Source organism: Indicator indicator, chromosome 23 (assembly GCF_027791375.1).
Source record: "Indicator indicator isolate 239-I01 chromosome 23, UM_Iind_1.1, whole genome shotgun sequence".
In the NCBI taxonomy this organism is placed as follows: domain Eukaryota; kingdom Metazoa; phylum Chordata; class Aves; order Piciformes; family Indicatoridae; genus Indicator; species Indicator indicator.
The window spans coordinates 1,411,017-1,433,228 of record NC_072032.1 but is presented as its reverse complement, the minus strand read 5'-3'; positions in this window follow the sequence as shown (position 1 = coordinate 1,433,228).

Here is a 22,212-nt window from a genome sequence, read left to right as displayed (position 1 = left end):
CATAGACGAAAGCTGAAGGAAGATGAAGAGGAGACAAAGATGAATTCAGACATATGTGCTGTGATCCCATTTGAATCTTGCTTCTGCTGTAGTTTGGCAAGGAAAATGTCACTGCATTTGGAGTCTCAGTCCCAGATGCTTCCTGAAAATCTTGGGAAGCAATCCATGGGAGAAAGTTCCAGCCATGTAGTACTTTCTACCTTTTCTCTCTCTCTCTCTCTCTCTCTCTCTTTTTTTTTCCTCCTGATCTGTAAATTTGATCGCTCAAATGTTTCTACACAAACATGAAATTCACTCCTGAGCATCTCATCTGTTCCTGCTGCTTTGCCCTCACCTGAGGTCATAATTCCCTTTAATGCTGTTCCTCTAAGTGAGATCTCACAAACTTCAACATGACTTCAGCTGAAGGAGAAGCAGCAGGAGTGGGGAGCTGCAGGATCAGGCATAAGCCTCTTCCCTAAAGCAATGACATTCGCCATGGGTGGTGAGGTGTCTGCAGGACACTGTTTGCATTTCAAGGCACAAGAGACATCAAAACAATCATAAAGCATGTGGAATGGCCTTAAAATGTGGGGGGTTAGCAAAAGAACTCAAGCCCTTCTAAAAATCTTAGGGTCTGCCATATGAAATTCAGCTACTGAACATTCCTGTGATTGACAAGATGAAGATGAGAACATTTCCATGTGTTTTTTAAAGTTTAGCTGTGTAGCTTCCCCACCCTGATGACTCTCCCTGCACAATCATTCACTCATTGGGAAATGAATACAGACTGGGGGATGAGTGGCTGGAGGGCAGCCTGGCAGAGAGGGACCTGGGAGTGCTGGGTGACAACAGCTGAGCATGAGCCAATGTGATGGTTTTAAGGACTGTGTCTTTAATTTTTCTTCACAAAGTTCAAGCAGAAAAGGGAAAGAATTCAAATAAATCACTATTGGGTGTAAGAAAGCAAAACAATGATTGTTCTAATAAATCAAAATAATGATTGTTCCATTGGAGAGATAGAATTAGGAATCACCAACGTGACCTGGACAGGCTGAGAGCTGGCTGCAGGCAAACCAAATGGAGTTTAATAAGGACAAGGTCAGGGTCCTGCATCTGGGGAGGAATAACAACAGGCACCAGGACAGGTTAGAGGCTGCCCTGCTGGAAAGCAGCTCCCCAGAGAAAGATCTTGGGGTGCTGGTGGGCAGCAAGTTCTCCATGGAACAACAATGTGCTCTTGGGGCCAAGAGAGTCAATGGCATCCTGGGGTGCATTAAGAAAGTGTCCAGCAGGGACAGGAAAGTTCTTCTACCTCTCTACTCTGCCCTGCTGAGACCACACCTGCAATCCTGTGTCCAGTTTGGGGCTCCCCAGTTCCAGAGAGACAGAGACCTGCTGGAGAAAGTCCAACAGAGAGCCATGAGGGTGATTTGGGGACTTGAGCATCTCCCCTGTGAAGAGAGACTGAGAGCCCTGGGGCTGATTAGTGTGGAGAGGAGAAGACTGAGAGGGATCTGATCAATGTCTATCAATAGCTGAGGGGGGGGGTGTCAAGGGGAGGGGGCCAGGCTCTTTTTGGGTGGTTCACGGTGATGAAACAAGGAATAATGGAGACAAACTTGAACACAGAAGATTTCAGCTCAACATGAGGAGAAACTTCTTGACAGTGAGGGTGACAGAGCCCTGCAGCAGGCTGCTCAGGGGGGTTGTGGAGTCTCCTTCTCTGGAGACTTTCCAACCCCACCTGGATGCATTCCTGTGCAGACTCCCCTAAGTGCTGCTGCTCTGGCAGGGGGGTTGGACCTGATGATCTCTGGAGGTCCCTTCCAACCTCTGATATACTGTGAGGCTCTGATACTACTCAAAACAAGGTCAGGCAATCAGGCAGTCTCGCAGTTCATCTTCTCTCACTCTGCTTCTTTTCTGGCTGAAGATAACACACTGACCTTGACAAGCTCAGTCTAACAGCCTCTCTGCTTCTTGGCTCTCTGCCTTCTGCCAAGGGGATTTGGAGGGAGTCCTGGGGGAAAGGAAGCACAGCCCCTCGAGGGGGGCCAGGGGGCTTTGTTGTGGTTTTTTTTGTTGATTGTACCTATTTGTAAATGTTGTGGCTAGTGTCTATTTGTACAGATTCATTGCATTGCATCATGGATTGTAGATTTGCTTGTAATTACAGCTTCATTGCTTCCAGACTGAGCTAGCCTGGGTATTGTCAGTGTGGGAAGGGGATTCCAGTTCTCACACTGTAACAGCCAGCAGTGTGCCCAGGGGGCATAGAAGGGCAGTGACATGCTGGCCTGGATCAGGAACAGTGTGACCAGGACAAGGGATGGAATTCAGCCCCTGTGCTCAGCACTGAGGGGGCCTCACCTCCAGCACTGTCTGCAGCTTTGGGACCCTCACTGCAGGAAGGATCTTTGGGTGCTGGAGAAGGTCCAGAAGAGAGCAACCAGACTGGGGAGGGGGCTGGAGGGAAAGTCTGATGAGGAGAGGCTGAGGGAGCTGGGGGTGTGCAGCCTGGAGAAGAGGAGGCTCAGGGAGGACCTTATCACTCTCTACAACTACCTGAAGGGAAGCTGCAGTCAGGTGGGGGTCAGGCTCTGCTCCCAGGCAACTTGTGACAGGAGCAGAGGGCATGGCCTGAAGCTGTGCCAGGGGAGGGTTAGGTTGGATGTTAGGAAGCACTTCCTCGTGGAAAGTGGAATCAGACCCTGGGATGGACTGCCCAGGGAGGTGGTGGAGTCACCATCATTGGAGGTGTTTAAGGCAAGCTTGGATGTGGCACTCAGTGCCATGGTCTGGTCAGTGTGGTGGTGTTAGGTCATAGGCTGGACTGACTGATCTCAGAGGTCTAATTCAGCCTCACTAATTCTGTGATTCTGTGAAATACAAAACTGGAGTGCTGAGAAAAGAATAGAAATCCACAGCACTGAGATTTCCTAAACAAAAACAACAACAAAAATAATATGTTTTTTTTTCATTGTTTTAATCTCATCTTGCCTCATTGAATTTTTTTTCCCACAGTGAGTCCCAATTCCATGCCTGGAGTCCAGAGAGACATTTGTTTACTCAGCCTTCATCTCTCACTGTAGAGCACTGTGTGAAAACCAAAAAAGTACAAGCAGCAACTCTAAGTGTTTGGTGCAGTATTACTGTGTGACACTTCAGGGACTGCAGAAACATTAGGCTGTCGTTTGTAGAGCCTCAAAATTGTCACTTGTGAAGTAACACCAAAGACAAATGAAGCATTACAATTTCAATCCCTAAGTAATGAAGTTGCAGTGAAGTGAGGTTCTAGTGGGCCATGCTGTGTGCAAGACAATCTGCTGCATATTAGCACAAGGAGTGAAATAATTAGGGAAGGAGTCAGACAGTAATGGAAAGAAGACAAGAGTGTATTTAAGGCATCATCCTGTCTGCTCCCACTCTGGTCCTTTCCAGGAACCAGCTAGACCTGGACAGACTGAGAGCTGGGCACAGAGGAACCTACTAAGGTTCAACAAGGACAAGTTCAGAGTCCTGCATCTGGGAAGGAAGAATAAACTGCAGCAGGACAGGTTGGGAGGGGATCTGCTGGAGAGCAGCCCCAGGGAGAAGGACCTGGGAGTGCTGGTGGGCAGCAAGTTCTGCATGGCACAGCAATGTGCCCTGGGGGCCAAGAAGGCCAAGGGGGTCCTGGGGGTCATTCAGAGGAGTGTGGCCAGCAGAGCCAGGGAGGTTCTCCTCCCCCTCTGCTCTGCCCTGCTGAGACCTCCCCTGGAATATTGCATCCAGGTCTGGGCTCCCCAGTTCAGGAGGGGCAGGGATCTGCTGGAGAGAGTCCAAGGGAGGGCTCCAAGGATGCTGAAGGGACTGGAGCACTGCCTGGTGAGGAGAGGCTGAGAGCCCTGGGGGTGTTTAGTCTGGAGAGGAGAAGGCTGAGAGGGATCTGATCAATGTCTATCAATAGCTAAGTGCTGGGGGTCAGGAGGGAAGGGACAGGGACAGGCTCTGCTCAGTTGTGCCCTGGGATAGAACAAGAAGCAATGGATGGAAACTGCAGCACAGGAGGTTCCACCTCAACATGAGGAGGAACTTCTTGAGTGTGAGGGTCCCAGAGCCCTGGAGCAGGCTGCCCAGAGAGGTTGTGGAGTCTCCTTCTCTGGAGCCTTTCTAGACCCATCTGCATGTGTTCTTATGTGACCTGTGCTGGATTCTATGGTCCTGCTCTGGCAGGGGCTTGGACTTGATGATCTGTGGAAGTCCCTTCCAACCACTAACATCCTGTGAGCCTGTGAACAAAGAAGGGGTGACCAGATAGAGCAGGGGACTGGATTTGAGGAGCATGAATTCACTTCTTGGCTTCACCCCAGACTCTCTGGGAAAGCCTCTAAATCTAGTCTGTGCCATTCTCAGGCTCTCCAAGCTGTGAGAGCTGTCTCACAGGGATAAAATCCATTACCAACTGTGAAGTGCTCAGCTATCATAATTAAGGAGGTTGTATGCAATGGGCACAAAGAGCAGGGGTTTGGAAGCAGATATTCAAAGATATTTGGGTGTTTAAAAATGCTGAGCAATGTTATTGGAACCTGGGAAGCTGAGAGCTTTTGAGAATCCCTATACGTAAAAAACCTTAATTCTGTTTTTACAACTTCATAAAACACAGGCAGGGCAGGAATCACACAATGGGATTTGCTATGAGAAGCTTGGTAGTGGTCTATACCCAACTAGGCTATGTATGAGTAGGAATTTCTAGTTCTTTGAGCTACTTTTCTCTTCAACTGATCTTAAGGTCAATTGTTTGAGGTTTAGCAAGGCCAAGTGTCAAGTCCTGCACTTGGGTGACAACAACCCCATGAATGCTCCAGGCTTGGGGCGGTGGCTGGAAATCTGCCTGGCAGAAAAGGACCTGGGAGTGCTGGTTGACAGCCAGCTGTACATGAGCCATCAGTGTGCCCAAGTGAACAGGAAGGCCACCAGCATCCTGCCCTGCATTGGCTATGGCATGGCCAGCAGGAGGAAGGAAGGGATTCTGCCCCTGGACTCAGCACTGGGGGGCCACACCTTGGGTGCTGGGTTCAGTCTGGGGCACTGCAGTATAAGAAAGACATTGAGGTGCTGAAGCAGCTCCAGTGAAGGGCAGCAAAGCTGGTGAGGGGTTTGGAGAGCAGAGCTCATGAGGAGAGGCTGAGGGCTGGGATTGTTTAGTGTGGTGAAGAGGAGGCTGAGAGGAGACTTCATTGCTCTCCACAGCTCCCTGGAAGGAGGTTGCAGTGAGGCTGTTGTTGTCTCTTCTCCCAAGTAACTAATGACAGGACAAGAGGTTATGGCCTCAAGCTGCTCCAGGGGAACTTTAGGTTGGATATTAGGAAGAATTTCTGTACTGCAAGAGTGATCAGGGATTGGAACAGGCTTCCCAGGGAGGTGGTGGAGTCACTGTCCTGGAGGCGTTCAAAAAATAAAAAGATGTGGCACTTGGGACATGGCTCAGTGGTCATGGGGGTGTTGGGTAGAAGGTTGGACTGGATGATCTTAGAGGTCTTTTCAAACCTCAATGATTCTGTGATTTAAAAAATCTCTCTTCCATGCCTACAGGTAGCAGTGAGAGATGTTGATTGAACACTTTCCTTGGAAAATAAGACTCAGTTCCAGTGCCAGACCTAACTTTCTATACCATGACCTATCCACCCCAACCTAAATGCTGCTGAAAAGCCTCTGGTCTGTTCCCTACAGATTTAACCTATTTCTCACTAAGCTTTATTTTATTGACAGCACCAAAGTCTACACTGAATTACTTAAAGAATCAAAGCATAAAGCTCTGCAAAAAAAAAAAAAAACCCAGACAGTTTGGTTTCTATGTAGTAGAAGCAATGAGAATCTCAGTCTCTTTGGAGAACAGCCACAGGGACTGACAAATAATAGTGGCCATGGGTTTGGTTTTGTTGTTTGATTCTAATGTGCCACCTGATGTCTTTCTGAAGGGTATATATGTTTGGATGAAATGAGTCTGTTGTGTTCTGTGTGGAGCAGTGTGATTAGAACAGCACATTTTGTACTCCCTGATTCATTCATCCATCCCTTTCCATGGCATTACATGAAATAAAGGTTATTTTGTCTTTCTGCTGTAAGTAATGGACAGAAACAAAGAAGTTATTGGTTCATTCTAGAATCATAGAACTGTTTTGGTTGGAAAAGATCTCTGAGGTCACTGAGTCCAACTGCCAACACCACCATAGCCATTGAACCATCCATGTTCACACATTTCTTGAGCACCTCCAGGAGTAGTGACTCCCCCACCTTCCCAGGCAACTTATTTCAGTGCCTGACCACCCTTTCAATTTTCCTAATATCCAACCTAAACCTCCCCTGGTGCATCTTGAGGCTGTTTCCTCTCCTTCTATCACCTGATACGAGGGAGAAGAGCCCAACCCCCACCTCACTGCAGCCTCCTTTCAGGGAGCTGTAGAGGGCAATGAGGACTCCCCTCAACCTCCTCTCTCCAGGCTTAACAGGAAGAGCTGGGGACCTCTCCCCAGCTCCCTCAGCTGCTCCTCCCCAGCCCTGTTCTCCAGACCCTTCCCCAGCTTTGTTGCCCTTCTCTGGACCAGCTCCAGCTCCTCAATGACATTCTCAGTGTGTGGGGCCCAAAAGTGAACCCAGCACTCAAGGTGTGGCCTCACCAGTGCTGAGCACAAGGGCATGAGCTCTTCCTTACCCCTGCTAGCCACACTGTTCCTGATCCAGGCCAGGATGCTGTTGGCCCTCCTGGCCACCTGAGCACATTTCTGGCTCGTGTTCAGCTGCTGTCAATCAGCACTCCCAGGTCCTGTTCCAAGGGGCAGCTTTCCAGCCACTCTGATGCAAGTCCAGGGTGTACAAGGAGTTGTTGTGACCCAAGCTTAGTGTCACCTGCAAACTTACTGAGGGTCCCCTCATCCAGATCATTTACACAGACACTAAAGAGAACTGGCCCCCGGGCTCAGCCCTGGGGAACACCACTGGTGACCAACTGCCCACTGGAGGTAACTCCATTCCCCACCACTCTCTGGGCCCAGCCAGCAGCCAGTTCTTAACCCTGAGAAGTGTCCAACCACCCAAGCCTCAAGGAGACAATTTCTCTAGGGGGTTGGCAGCAGAGATTGGAAGGAAAATAGAGGTTATTTTGTATTTCCACTGGAAGTAATGGGCATAAATATTATGAGCTCATTTCTAGGTGCTATTCTGATCTTTGAGCTGAATATACAGTTTTCATAGCTTTAAAAAATATTTTATTTAGAAAATTATTGGGGTTTTAATCTTATCAATAGAAGGGTGATTTCAGCATGACAAACTACCCATGATCCACATAAATACCAAACTGTTATACTACTGTTGTGTTTTAAATATTGGAACTTATGGATATTACAGAGCAAGAAAACAATCAGCCTCTTCACTTTAAAAAGAGTTAACTCATTGCTCAGTGCTTGACTGGTGGCCTCTATCTCTACATTACCTCATAAGAGGTCAGGTCTGGAGCCCTCAATATAGAAAGGACAGGGACCTGATGGAGAGGGTCCAGAGGAGAACCATGAAAATGACCAAGGGGGTTGGAGCAGCTCTGCTATGGGGACAGGCTGAGGGAGCTGGGGATGATCAGCCTGGAGAAGAGAAGGCTCCAGGGAGACCTTAGAGCAACCTGCTAGGACCTGAAGGAGGCTACAAGAAGGCTACAAGAGAGACTGTTTGCAAAGGGCTGCAGGGACAGGACCAGGGGCAATGGCTTCAAAGTAGAGCAGAGCAGATTGAGATTGGATGTGAGGAACAAGTTCTGCATCAGGAGGGTGGTGGAACACTGGAACAGGTTGCCCAGGGAGGTGAGGCTCCATCCCTGGAGGTATTCAAGGCTGGGGCAGGGCTCTGGGCAACCTGATCTGGTTGGGGATGTCCCTGCTGAGTGCAGAGGGCTTGGACTGGATGAGTTTTGGAGGTTCCTTCCAACCCAAACCATTCTGTGATTCTATGACTCTATGATTCTACAATTCTATGATTCTACAATATCAAATACAGTAGATGGAGAACTCCAAAATGTTTTAATTCAGATTACCTCTCAGTGAATTGAAGAACCTAATTTAACCCTAAATTGAATAAGAAGAAAAGTGAAGGATTAAATTAAATCATGCTGCTCATTATAAAGGGGGAAAGTCAGGTGTAACTTTTTTACATCATTAGTCTTTTCTCCAGGAATCATTCTTCAAACTCTTCAGTTGTTTTGTACAGGAAAGTTTCATTTAGTATTTGGCAAATGGGAAAAAAAATAACATATTTCATTTCTATCTACTTTTTTTCACCTTTCACAGAAAACCCTTTTCTTATTAATTTTCTTAGAAACTAATGAGAACATCAACTTGACAAGAGGAAATTTTAAGGGAAATAATTTGGATTACATATATTTTCAGGTCTTAATTAAAATGTAATATATTCAATGGCAGACAACATTGAAAAAAAAAGGACAGAAAATAATTTTCAATTCTTTAATAACATTTCTCATTTTATTACCTTGCATAACACATTCTGAAAAGTCTTCATCTTGTACTCTGTTCAGTTGTATCCCTGAGCACAACCTCTCTATGGCTGGGGAGGGAGTTTTTAGGGTGTCAGGTAGTGATAGGACTGGGGGGGGAATGGATCCAAGCTAGAGGAAGCGAGATTTAGATTAGACATTAGGAAGAAGTTCTTCAGCATGAGGGTGGGGAGAGACTGGAACAGGTTGCCCAGGGAGGTGGTGGAAGCCTCATCCCTGGAGGTTTTGAAGGCCAGACTGGATGTGGCTGTGAGCAACCTGCTGTAGTGTGAGGTGTCCCTGCCCATGGCAAGGGGGTTGGAACTGAATGAGTCTTGAGGTCCCTTCCAACCCTGACAATTCTTTCATTCTATGGTTCTATGAACTGCTGTTACAGCTACAAGATCATAGAATCATAGAATGATTTGCATTGGAAGAGACCTAAAAGATCATGTGGTTCCAATCTCCCTTCATGGGTAGGGACACCTCCTACTAGCCAAGGTTGCTTAAGGTCTCATCCAACCTGGCCTTGAACACCTAGAGGCTGGAGCCTCTGCAGCTTCTCTGGGCAATCTGTTCAAGTGCGTCACCAACCTCCAGAGGAGGAATTTCCTCCTAATGTCTCCTCTAAATCCATTTCCTTCCATCTGGAGCCATTACCCCTCATGCTGTTGCTCCTTGTCTTTGTCAGAAATCCCTCTCCAGCTCTCCTGTAGTCCACTTCTGGCACTGGAAGGCTGCTCTACCCTGGGGTAAACGGGAATAGTTCTGTCAAAAAGAAAAAAACACACCAGTATAGCTTGAAAACTTTGCCCCAGTGGAATATATGACCAAGTATGATTACTGGCCAGGCCTAGTGACAAAATTAGATTTACATGGAGAGTTGAAAAGCTAATCCCGTTCATGTTCTTAATAAAATGGTTTAAATCCACTTCTTTTCCCCCATCCTAGAAAAAAACACAAAAGGCCTTAAAAAATTGAAGTGCCCCAAATTCTCCAAGCCCTTGAGAGCCTGGAGCATTTTTAGAGCTTCCTTATTTGTACTGCATCTCCACAAATACTCTCAGTGGGAATAGCCACAGTCAGTACAGCAAGATCTCCACACATCCTGCTAATGCCTGCAGCTCATTATTAATGCAGCATTTACCCTCTGAGATTTGCTGCACCACTCAAAAGTAATGTTAATAAGTGGCAAACTGGGATTTGCCTCTGGACAAAGAACATTGCACACCAGTTAGTGTTTGCTGAACTTCTCAGGCCATCAAGCAAAGCAGGTTGCCCCACCTTTTAGAGCAGGTTCAGACTTAGATATATGAAATATTTCATAGAACCATAGAATTGTTAGGGTTGGAAGGGACCTCAATTATCATCCAGTTCTAACCCCCCTGCCATGGGCAGGGACACAGGATCACAGCTCACAGGATGTCAGGGGTTGGAAGGGACCCAAAGAAACCATCAAGTCCAAGGTCCTGGCAGAGCAGAACCATACAATCTAGCTCAGGTCACACAGGAACACATCCAGATGGGGCTTGAAAGGCTCCAGAGAAGGAGACTCCACAACCTCTCTGGGCAGCCTGCGCCAGGACTCTGTGACCATTACAGTAAAGAAGTTCCCACTTGTGTTGACGGGGAACCTCCTGTGATGCAGCTTACATCCATTGCTCCTTGTCCTGTCCCAGGGAGCAAGTGAGCAGTGCCTGTCCCCTCCCTCCTGACCCCCAGCTCTCAGATATTTATAAACATTTATTAAATCCCCTCTCAGTCTTCTCCTCTCCAGACTAAACACCCCCAGGGCTCTCAGCCTCTCCTCCCCAGGCAGTGCTCCAGTCCCCTAATCATCCTTGTAGCCCTCCCTTGGACTCTCTCCAGCAGGTCCCTGTCCCTCCGAAACTGGGGAGCCCAAAACTGAAGGCAGTACTCAATATGAGGTCTCACCAGAGTAGAGGGGGAGGAAAACCTCCCTGGATCTGCTGGACACACTCTTCTTAATACACCCCAGGACCCCCTTGGCCTTCTTGGTCCCCAGGGCACATTGCTGTGCCATGCAGAACTTGCTGCCCACCAGCACTCCCAGGTCCTTCTCCCTGGGGCTGCTCTCCAGCAGATCCCCTCCCAACCTGTCCTGCTGCAGTTTATTCTTCCTCCCCAGCTGCAGGACTCTGCTCTCATCCTTGCTGAACTTCATTTGGCTCCTCTGTGCCCAGCTCTCAGTCTGTCCAAGTCTCTGAATGGCCTCACAGCCTTCAGGTGTCTCAGCCAAGCCTCCCAGTCTGGTGTCATCAGCAAACTTGCTGAGCAGACTCTGTCTGTCTGTGCCCTCATCAATGTCATTGATGAAGATGTTGAACAGCATCAGACCCAGCACTGATTCCTGGGTGACTCCACTGGTTACAGCTCTCCAGCTGGAGCTGGCACCATTGATCACCACTCTTTGAACTCTATCTTGTAACCAGTCCCTAATCCACCTCACTGTCTGCTCTTCCATCCCACACTTCCTGACCTTTTCCAATAGGTCTTGCTAAGGTCAAGGTAGACCACATCCACTGGTCTGTCTGCATCTACTCATTCAGTTATGGCATCCTAGAATGCTATCAGATCAGTCAAGTAGGATTTCCCCTTGGTAAATCCATGCTGACTACACCTGATAACCTTCATCTCTTCCAAGTGCCTTGAGACGCCCTCCAGAAGAAGCTACTCCATCATCTTTCCAGGGATGGAGGTGATTCTTACGCACAGGCTTTCAACCTGTTCTGCCTCCCTCCTTGGATAGAACTCAGCACATTTCAGTTGATCTCACACATAGAGAGCAACTCCCCCACCTTGTCTTGCTGGTCTATCCTTCCTGAACAGTACAGAGCCATCCATGACAACATTCCAGCTGTGGGAGCTGTCCCACCATGTTTCAGTGATGGCAATTATACTACAGACATTCAGCTAATGCAGATCTCCAGCTCCTTCTGCTTATTCCCCATGCTCCATCCATTGGTATGTAAGCATTTCGGATCAGGTTGCTCACAGCCACATCCAGCCTGGCCTTAAAAGCCTCCAGGGATGAGGATTTCACCACCTCCCTGGGAAACCTCCTCCAGTGTCTCACCACCCTCATGGTGAAAAACTTCCTAACATCCAATCTGAATCTCCCCATTTCTAGTTTTGCTCCATCCCCCCCCAGTCCTTTCTCTCCCTGACACCCTAACAAGTCCCTCCCCAGCTTTCTTGTAGCCTCTTTCAGATACTGGAAGGCCACAAGGTCACCTCAGAGCCTTCTCTTCTCCAGACTTAATAATCCAAACTCTTTCAGTCTGTCCTCACAGGAGAGGTACTCCAGCCCTCTGCTCATCCTTGTGGCCCTTCTCTGGACACATATTTTATTCTTTTTTTCTTTTTTCCACAATGGGGGTGATGAAACATTGGAATGGTTTGCCCCAGTGTCCTGAAGGGACAAACCCCAAAACATGCCCTAACTCAGACAATGGGTTAAGCACCTGTGAATGTGCAAACCTGGACATCTCCTGGGGTCCAGCTGGTCCAGATAAATGTGTAGCATGTGTGACTAACCTTGTAACACCCCTGTGAACTGTGTGTGCCCCTGGCCATGTTTTGATAAGCCCCATCCTATAGGTTCAGGTTTCTCTGTTACCAAAGGGCATTAATAATATTTGAACAAACCAAGAAGGTAGGCAGTTAGCCTTGTGCTCACCCAGACAGCAACAAGAGCCAAATGCTGCCATATTGCAGCTGAAGAGTCTCTCCTAGCAGGCAAACTACACCTGGGCCTTGCACTGGACCAAGGCAACCAACACTCTGAGAGTCCTGTGCCAGAGGCAAAAAGGGAAAAATCTCTGAGAGAACCAAAGCCCAGAAAGGCTGCACTGCTACAGCCTGTGAACTGGGCATGAGAGAAGAGAGGGGCCTTAACCCTCCCTCTGAGCCAAGGAAAAGCTCCAGACCATGAACTGGGCACAGGAGAAGAGAGGTCATTAGCCCTCTGTGAGCCATGGAAAAACTCCAGACCATGAACTGGACACAAGATGGGAGAGGCCATTAGCCCTCTCTGAGCCAAGGAAAAGCTCCAGACCATGAACTGGGCACAACAGGAGAGAGGCCATTAGCCCTCTCCAAGCCAAGAGCCTCTTGAATTATAGTCACAGCATCTGGGAAGGTACAGGACAGAGGACCAAGTTCTGAGTCCCTGGCTAATTTGCTACAGAATCCCCCTTGTAGGAAACCACAAACCATGACACCAGAATTTCCAATTTAAATCCTGTATTGGAAATTCTCAGATTTGTGCACAAACCATTTAACTGTCTTCCTATGTGGAATGTATTACCCACAACCGAATAACAGAACCTGTAAATAGATTTTGTCAATAAGTTATGTCTGAAGATACCACCACCAGAAATACTTCATATAAAATATATAAATATATATTCACTCTCAAATGGGACAAGAACTGGCTGAAGGGCCAGGTCCAGAGAGTGGTGGTGAATGTTGGCACTGCCGGCTGGCAGCCAGGCACTAGTGGTGTCCCCCAGGGATCAGTGCTGGGCCCTATCCTATTCAATATCTTTATTGAGGATCTGGAGGAGGGAATTGAGTCCATCATCAGTAAGTTTGCAGATGACACCAAGTTGGGAGCAGGAGCTGATCTGTTGGAGGGTAGGAGGGCCCTGCAGAAGGACCTGGACAGGCTGGATGGGTGGGCAGAGGCCAAGGGGATGAGACTGAACAAGGCTAAGGGCAGGGTTCTGCACTTTGGCCACAACAACCCCAAGCAGTGCTACAGGCTGGGGACAGAGTGGCTGGAGAGCAGCCAGGCAGAGAGGGACCTGGGGGTGCTGGGTGACAGCAGCTGAACAGGAGCCAGCAGTGTGCCCAGGTGGCCAAGAAGGCCAATGGCATCCTGGCCTGGATCAGCAATAGTGTGGCCAGCAGGAGCAGGGAAGTCATCCTGCCCTGTGCTCAGCACTGGTTAGGTCACACCTTGAGTGCTGTGTCCAGTTCTGGGCTCCTCAATTCAAGAGATATGTTGAGATGCTGGAAGGTGTCCAGAGAAGGGCAACAAAGGTGGGGAGGGGTCTGGAGCAGAGCCCTGTGAGGAGAGGCTGAGGGAGCTGGGGGTGTTTAGCCTGGAGAAGAGGAGGCTCAGGGCAGACCTCATTGCTGTCTACAACTACCTGAAGGGAGGTTGGAGCCAGGTGGGGGTTGGGCTCTTCTCCCAGCAGCATAATGAGGGGACAGTCTCAGGCTGTGCCAGGGGAAGTCTAGGCTGGATGTGAGGAGGAAGTTCTTCACAGAGAGAGATTTGCCATTGGAATGTGCTGCCCACGGAGGTGGTGGAGTCACAGTCCCTGGAGAGGTTCAAGAAAAGCCTGGATGAAGCACTTAGTGCTATGGGTTGATTGCATAGGGCTGGGTGATAGGTTGGACTGCAGGATCTTGGAGGTCTCTTCCAACCTGGTTGTTTCTATGATTCTATGATTCTATATTTCATTACACCCGAAAAGGTGGTGTCTTTGGCTAGAAGGAGTTTAAGTAGTGGGGGATGACAGGCTCTAAAATTACCCTCTAAGTAATTAAATAAGACTCCACACAGGATTGGATGGGACAGAAATACAGAAGATTATTGGAGGATTAAATTGAAGGTGTTACTAATAACTACAAACTACAATGTAAAGCAGTGCAAAAGCAGATGGCATACACAAATCCATAGTCTGGGCTTAACACAGAACCCCATCAGGCCAAAGCCTTTCCCAAAACCTGCACCAAATCTGACCAAAACCCCAGGGCTCCTTGTCTCCCCCATAAGGCCCAGGGCTCTTATTTCCAATGCTCTGTTCTTCCCCCCATTGTAGACCCAAACAGGCCTTGAAAGCCACAACCAAGCCTGGAACAATTCTCAGCCCCCACACAAGATAGGATAGCTCACTGCTCACCATGGGAAAAGGGAGGGAAGGAAAGAGAAAGAATTTACTGTGCCCTCCCTTTTTTATAGGGAAGGATGCAAGACATTCTGGGAATGAAATACCAAAGATTACAATTTCCTGTCCACTCCCTGGACCCAACGAGCCTCTGGAGGCTTCCACAAGCCTCAACCTGTGACGGGTGGTAGTTGCACCATCCCTGAAAACATTCATGGGGAGGTTGGATGGGGCTCTGAGCAGCCTTATTTAGAATCATAGAATGGTCTGGATTAAAAGGAACTTCCAAAGGCCATCCAGTCCAGCCCCCCTCTGCAGTGAGCAAGGATATCCTCAACTAGATCAGGCTGCCCAGAGTCCTTTTATGTCCCTGCTCATTGCAAGGGGCTTGGACTTTTAAATGTCTGTGGCAGTTTAGGCTGGGTGCCCCCCTGCCACTGCTACATGAGATACACCTCTGGTGTCCTGGGTGCCCACCCAGAGGGGTGGACACAGGAAATGGCGTATTTCTACCCATAAATCCTGCGCCCTATAAGGCCATCTGCAGAGTCATTCTCTTCCTCTTTCTTCCCTCTGCTCCCATGGGAGATGTCCTCTCTTATCGGGTAATGCCGGGGGAGTATCCTCAAGGCCTCTTAGGCCTGTCTAGGCCTAATGCCAGGAGGAGAATGGAGGGGGAGGCAGTCTCAGACCTGGCCAGCCTGAGACTTGCCTAGCAGTAGGAGGGGGGGGAAGGAAGAGCCCTGAGGGGTTGGGTAGACCCTCAGGTGGGAGGAAGGGAGGACTGGGAAGCTTTTGGGAATCCTGTGAGGGGATTCTGTATGCTTTAGGATGTTCTTTTCCACTATGCTTTGTAGTTTGTAGTTTTCTGTAGCTTCACCAATTTGTTTTTCCATTTTAACTTTTTCCACCACTCTCCAATCCGTTTGCATGTGTCATTCTTTTGTCCCTTTCGGGGCAAGAGATGTTCTGGCTGGCCTCAAACCAGCACAATGTCCTTTCCAACCCAAGCCATTCTATGGTTCTACCTTTACTGTTTGGGATTTTGGTTTGATTGTTGCCAGATTTTTGAATTAGCTCAAAGAAATACTGAGGAAGTCCATAGGCAAAGCTGGAACAGAAAACACCTTCAGAAATTCAAGAATTGATGACAACTTTAATACTGCTGATACTTTAATGATGAGCAGTTTGTGGTATCAAGTGAAAATTGACTCCCCCAGTGGAAAGGTAAGATGGGAGTTTCATAGCCTTGCTTAGATGATATCAGGATATGAGAACCTGAGATTTCACCTCAGGCAGCATCATGTTTTTTGACAAAGGCAAGCAAGAAGCCACTGTTTAGGTCTACTGAACCATATGCAGGTGTTGCTTACATCTTCACTTCAGCTGAACACAGTAACATCAGTTGTGATTGTATTCTACTTCTCCTTGGGATCTGGGCTCTTCTCCCTAGTCTCGGGTGATAGAAGGAGAGGAAATGGCCTGAAATTGTGCCAGGGGAGGGTTAGGTTGGAGTCCAGGAAAAAATTCTTGGCTACAAGACTGAAACAGGCTGCCCAGGGAGGTGGTAGAGTCACCAACCGTAGAGGTGTTCAAGAAATCTGGCACTTGGGGACATGGTTTAATGGCCATGACGTTAGGTTGATGGTTGACTGGATGATCTTAAAGGTCTTTTGCAACCAAAATAGTTCTATGATTCTATACTTGCCAGAATATCCAGAAAAAGAAAGAAAAATAAAAAGGAAAAGGAAAAGGAAAAGGAAAGGGAAAAGGAAAAGGAAAAAAAGAAAAGAGAAAGAGAAAAATGAAAAAGAAAAAAGAAAAAGAAACAGAAAAAGAAAAAGAAAAAGGAAAAGAAAAAGAAAAAGACAAAGAAAAAGAAAAAGAAAAAGGAAAAAAGAAAAAGACAAAGAAAAAGAAAAAGAAAAAGAAAAAGAAAAAGAAAAAGAAAAAAAAGAAAAAGAAAAAGAAAAAAGAAAAAGAAAAAGAAAAATAAAAATAAAAAGAAAAAGAAAAAGAAAAAGAAAAAGAAAAAAGAAAAAGAAAAAGAAAAAGAAAAAGAAAAAGAAAAAGAAAAAGAAAAAGAAAAAAGAAAAAGAAAAAGAAAAAGAAAAACAAAAATAAAAATAAAAAGAAAAAGAAAAAGAAAAAGAAAAAAAAGAAAAAGAAAAAGAAAAAAAGAAAAAGAAAAAGAAAAAAAGAAAAAGAAAAAGAAAAAGAAAAAGAAAAAGAAAAAGAAAAAGAAAAAGAAAAAGAAAAAGAGAAAAAGAAAAAGAAAAAGAAAAAGAAAAAGAAAAAGAAAAAGAAAAAGAAAAAGAAAAAGAAAAAGAAAAAGAAAAAGAGAAAAAGAAAAAGAAAAAGAAAAAGAAAAAGAAAAAGAAAAAAAGAAAAAGAAAAAGAAAAAAAAAAAAAAAGAAAAAGAAAAAGAAAAAGAAAAAGAGAAAAAGAAAAAGAAAAAGAAAAAGAAAAAGAGAAAAAGAAAAAGAAAAAGAAAAAGAAAAAGAGAAAAAGAAAAAGAAAAAGAAAAAGAAAAAAGAAAAAGAAAAAGAAAAAGAAAAAGAAAAAGAAAAGAAAAAGAAAAAGAAAAAGAAAAAGAAAAAGAAAAAGAGAAAAAGAAAAAGAAAAAGAAAAAGAAAAAGAAAAAGAAAAAGAAAAAAAGAAAAAGAAAAAGAAAAATAAAAAGAAAAAGAAAAAGAAAAAGAAAAAGAAAAAGAGAAAAAGAAAAAGAAAATGAAAAAGAGAAAAAGAAATATAAAATGAAAAAGAAAAAGAAAAAGAAAAAGAAAAAGAAAAAGAAAAAGAAAAAGAAAAAAGAAAAAGAAAAAGAAAAAGAAAAAGAAAAAGAAAAAGAAAAAGAAAAAGAAAAAGAAAAAGAAAAAGAGAAAAAGAAAAAGAAAAAGAGAAATAGAAAAAGAAAATGAAATAGAACATGAAAAAGAAAAAGAGAAAAAGAAAAAGAAAAAGACAAAAAAAAAGAGAAAAATAAAAAGAAAAAGAAAAAGAGAAAAAGAAAAAGAAAAAGAAAAAGAAAAAGAAAAAGAAAAAGAAAAAGAAAAAGAAAAAGAAAAAGAAAAAGAAAAAGAAAAAGAAAAAGAAAAAGAAAAAGAAAAACAAAAATAAAAATAAAAAGAAAAACAAAAATAAAAAGAAAAAGAGAAAAATAAAAAGAAAAAGAAAAAGAAAAAGAGAAAAAGAAAAAGAAAAAGAAAAAGAGAAAAAGAAAAAGAAAAAGAAAAAGAAAAAAGAAAAAGAAAAAGAAAAAGAAAAAGAAAAAGAAAAAGAAAAAGAAAAAGAAAAAGAAAAAGAAAAAGAAAAAGAAAAAGAAAAGAAAAAGAAAAAGAAAAAGAAAAAGAAAAAGAAAAAGAAAAAGAAAAAGAAAAAGAAAAAGAAAAAGAAAAAGAAAAAGAAAAAGAAAAAGAAAAAGAAAAAGAAAAAGAAAAAGAAAAAGAAAAAGAAAAAGAGAAAAAGAAAAAGAAAAAGAAAAAGAGAAAAAGAAAAAGAAAAAGAAAAAGAGAAAAAGAAAAAGAAAAAGAAAAAGAAAAAGAAAAAGAAAAAGAAAAAGAAAGAGAAAAAAGAAAAAGAAAAAAGAAAAAGGAAAAGAAAAATATTGTCTGAAAATATTATTAATAATTACCATCCTTAGGCATCATCTGTATCTCCCTTGTGTCTGGTATAAATGTTGATTTCTGGAATTTTTAAAAGGGAGCAGACTATAAAATGTGCAAAGCAAAAAAAAAAAAAGAACCCCCCTGTTTAATGTGGTGCTTTTGATCTAATGCTGTGGCATTTCATTCTCTTAAGTGCCTGCTAGCCTTCAGAGGAGGCATTGTCACCATGCACCACACAGGTAAAGGCTGGCTGGGGACTCAGAAAACCTGATTTCAATTCATAGCTTTTCCACTGCTCTGCAGAGTAACCTTGAACCAAATTAATTTCTTCATTGCTCCCTGCTTTCAACATCCCTTTAAAATGCCACAGAGGTAATAACAGTGATCTTTATATCAAACACTGCAAGCTGTGGGGTTGCCAAAGGAAAGTGTGATCTTATTGCTACTGTCACAATCATCATTATTGCCAGGAGATGATCATTATTATTGTTAGTATCTTGTATGATTTTCTATATTTCATATTGATATGTTACCATATTGGGGGAACAAGTACAGGGCACCCCTGCTGGTCACACCATTTAGAAGGGCAACAAGGCTGGGGAGGGGTCTGGAGCACAGCCCTGTGAGGAGAGGCTGAGGGAGCTGGGGGTGTTCAGCCTGGAGAGGAGGAGGCTCAGGGGAGACCTCATTGCTGTCTACAACTACCTGAAGGGAGGTTGTAGCCAGGTGGGGGTTGGGCTCTTCAACCAGGCAACCAGCAACAGAAGGAGAGGACACAATCTCAAGCTGCACTAGGGGAGGTTTGAGCTGGATGTGAGGAAGAAATTCTTCCCAGAAAGAGAGATTTGCCATTGGGATGTGCTGCCCAGGGAGGTGGTGGAGTCACCATCCCTGGAAGTGTTTAAAATAAGCCTGGATGAGGCACTTAATACCATGGTTTAGTTGGTTAGATGGTGTTGGGTGATAGGTTGGATCTCAAAAGTCTTTTCCAACCTGGTTAATTCTGTGATTCTGTGGTTCTGTGATTGCTGAGCCAGGCCAGGATGTTGTTGGCCTCCTTGGCCACCTAGACACACACTGCCTCATTGATCAGCACTCCCAGATTTTCTGCCAGGCAACCTGCCCCAATCCTGAAGTGGTCATGGGGTTGTTGTGCCCCGTGTCAATGCTTCCCAATTGGAATAGCAGCCCATGGAAAAAAATTCCAGTTAGTTCCAGCAGGAAACCATGGGGCTACATTTGCAGCCACATCCCTGGTGCAGCATTCTAACATCAAGCAGCACCACCAAGATCACTGTGGTGATGCTGAGGTTCCAAGGGAACAGAGGAAAGAAGGTTTTTACCATATATAGGTCAATGTAACCTAGTTTAACTTTTGTATAACTCCATGGACTTGAGTTGAGTTGGCCTGCATGAGCTCACCCAGGAACACTCTGCTCTCATCTTGACATAAAAGTGCTTAGGAAAAAGGGATGGCTTGTGGTGACAGCCTGCATTTGCATCAGGCAGCAGTGACTGATCCAGTGCTGCCCAGTCTCTGATAGCAGTGAGCTGCAAATGTCACATCTTTTAGAGTCACTAATCACCTGAGGTAAGGCCACACAGATGTGGGCATCAAAAATACGAAGTACCTCTAGTGGGAATACCTGCTGGAGTCAGGAACAGCTGCTCTCACTCTCTTATCTCCTTCTGCTCTTAAAACCACACTGAATAAACTCCACTACTATGAGTACCAAAGGGTGCTCTGAGGCTGGCTGTGTGTTATGAAAACAAGACAATGTGAACGGTGGCAGGCTTGGTAAAGTTAGATAATGGTTGGACTTGGTGATCTTAAAGGTCTTTTCCAACCAAAACAATTCTATGATTCTCTGATGTCAAAAAGGAAAACAAAAAGAAAAAAGAAGAAAAAGGTTTTCAGTTGGTTCTGTGTGGTTTATGTAACCACAGCAAAATCCAGGAGTCATCATAAAATCAGATGTTAGGAAGAAATTCTTCCCCATGAGGGTGGTGAGACACTGGCAGAGGTTGCCCAGGGAGGTGGTGGAAGCCTCATCCCTGGAGGTTTTTGCAGCCAGGCTGGATGTGGCTGTGAGCAACCTGCTGTAGTGTGAGGTGTCCCTGCCCGTGGCAGGGGGGTTGGAACTGGATGATCCTTGAGGTGCCTTCCAAACCTGATAATTCTGTGATTATATGAGTCTAACCATTAAGGTTAGAAAAGACCTCTAAGATCATCAGGTCTGACCTTCTACCCAACACCTCCATGACCACTAAACCATGTCCTGAAGTGCCACATAGACTCATAGAATTGTTAGGGTTGGAAGGAACCTCAAGGATCATCCAGTTCCAACCCCCCTGCCATCTACTTGTTCTTCCAGGGATGGTGACTCCACCAGCTCCCTGGGCAGCCTATTCCAATGCCTGACCACTCCTGCAGTACAGAAATTCTTCCTAATATCCCATAAACTCTTGTCCTGTCATTAGTAACTTGGGAGCAGAGGCCAACACTAGCACCAGCCTCACTCCAACCTCCTTTCATGTAACTGTAAAGAGCAATGAGATCTCCTCTCAGCCTCTTCTTCAGGCTGAGTTCCCAACCCCAGTTCCCTCAGCTTCTCCTCATGGAACCTCCAGACCTCTCCCCAGCTTCCTTGCCCTTCTCTGGACACACTCCAGCACCTGAGTGTCTTTCTTGTACTGCATGACCCAAATTGCACAGAACACTCAGTGTGGCCTCAGCAGTGCTGAGTCCAGGGACATGAGCACTTTCTCCCCCCTGCTGGCCACACCATTGCTGATCCAGGCCAGGTTGGATCCTTCCTGGCCACCTGGGCACACACTGGCTCAAGCTCAGCTGCTGTCACCCAGGACCCCCAGGAATGTTTCTGCCAGGCAACTTTCCAGCCATGCTGCCCCAAGCCAGGAGCATTCATAGGGCTGTTGTGACCCAAGTGCAGGACCCAGCACTTGGCTTTGTTAAACCTCATGGAACTAACTTCAGGCTTACCAGATGTCTCTGCAGAGCCTTCCTACCCTCAAGCAAATCAACACTGCCTCTTAATTTTGTGTTTTCCCTTTTCACTCCATTGGTCCAGGCTCATGAAGGCCAGAAGTAGGTCCTCTAGATGCAAGATTTCAAGAGCATGTGTGTGCTCTCACCACTCTCATGGGGGAGAACTTCTTCCTCACATCCAGTCTGAATCTCCCCACTTCCAGTTTTGTTCCATTCCCCCCAGTCCTATCACTACCTGAAAGTCTAAGAAGTCCCTCCCCAGCTTTCTTGTAGCCCCCTTCAGATCCTGGAAGGCCACAAGAATGTCTCCACTGGAAGGCCACAAGAAGGTCTCCTGGGAGCCTTCTCCTCTCCAGACTGAACAGCCCCAAGTTTCTCAGTCTCTCCTCATAGGAGAGCAGCTCCAGCCCTCTGCTCATCCTGGTGACCCTTCTCTGGACAGCTTCCAGCACCTCCAGATCCTTTCTGGAACAGAAGCTCCAGAACTGGACACAGAGCTCCAGAAGTGGTCTCAGCAGAGTGGAGCAGAGGGGGAGAATCCCCTCCCTGACCCTGCTGGCCACACTTCTCTTGCTGCAGCCCAGGCTCTGCTTGGCTCTCTGGGCTGTAAGTGCTCACTGATGGCTCCTGTTGAGCTTCTCCTCCCCCAGCACCCCCAAGTCCCTCTCCTCAGGGCTGCTCTCCAGTCACTGCCTATCCTGTACTTGTGCTTGGGATTGCCTTGACCCAGCTGCAGGACCTTGCAGGATGACTGGGGAGATGCTTTGCCTTTCAAACATATGTCCCTGAAAGGGTGGTTGCCACCTGGCAGACTGTTAAGTTCCAGCAAAGGATGGAAAAACAATTATTATTTTTCTGAAACAGAAGAGGAAAACTTATGATTCACCTCTACCACAGCTTCACTGTCCTGCAGGCCCTGCTTCAAAATCCATAAGAGCAGGATAAAAATCAGGCCAAAAGAGACTTTTGGATCATCAACTCACTGGTGGGTAGCACTGAAAAGAGATAGACAGTGAATCCCCAAAAGAAACATCTGCATTAATTGCTATCTTGGCTTTCATCACACTTAGCTGCTGCAAGATTATGAGCTGGTACCAGATGGTGCAGTTGAAGATGATCTTGGTGTCACACAGCTTCTTCCATTCAAATGCAGAGGAACCAGGTTTTTTGAAA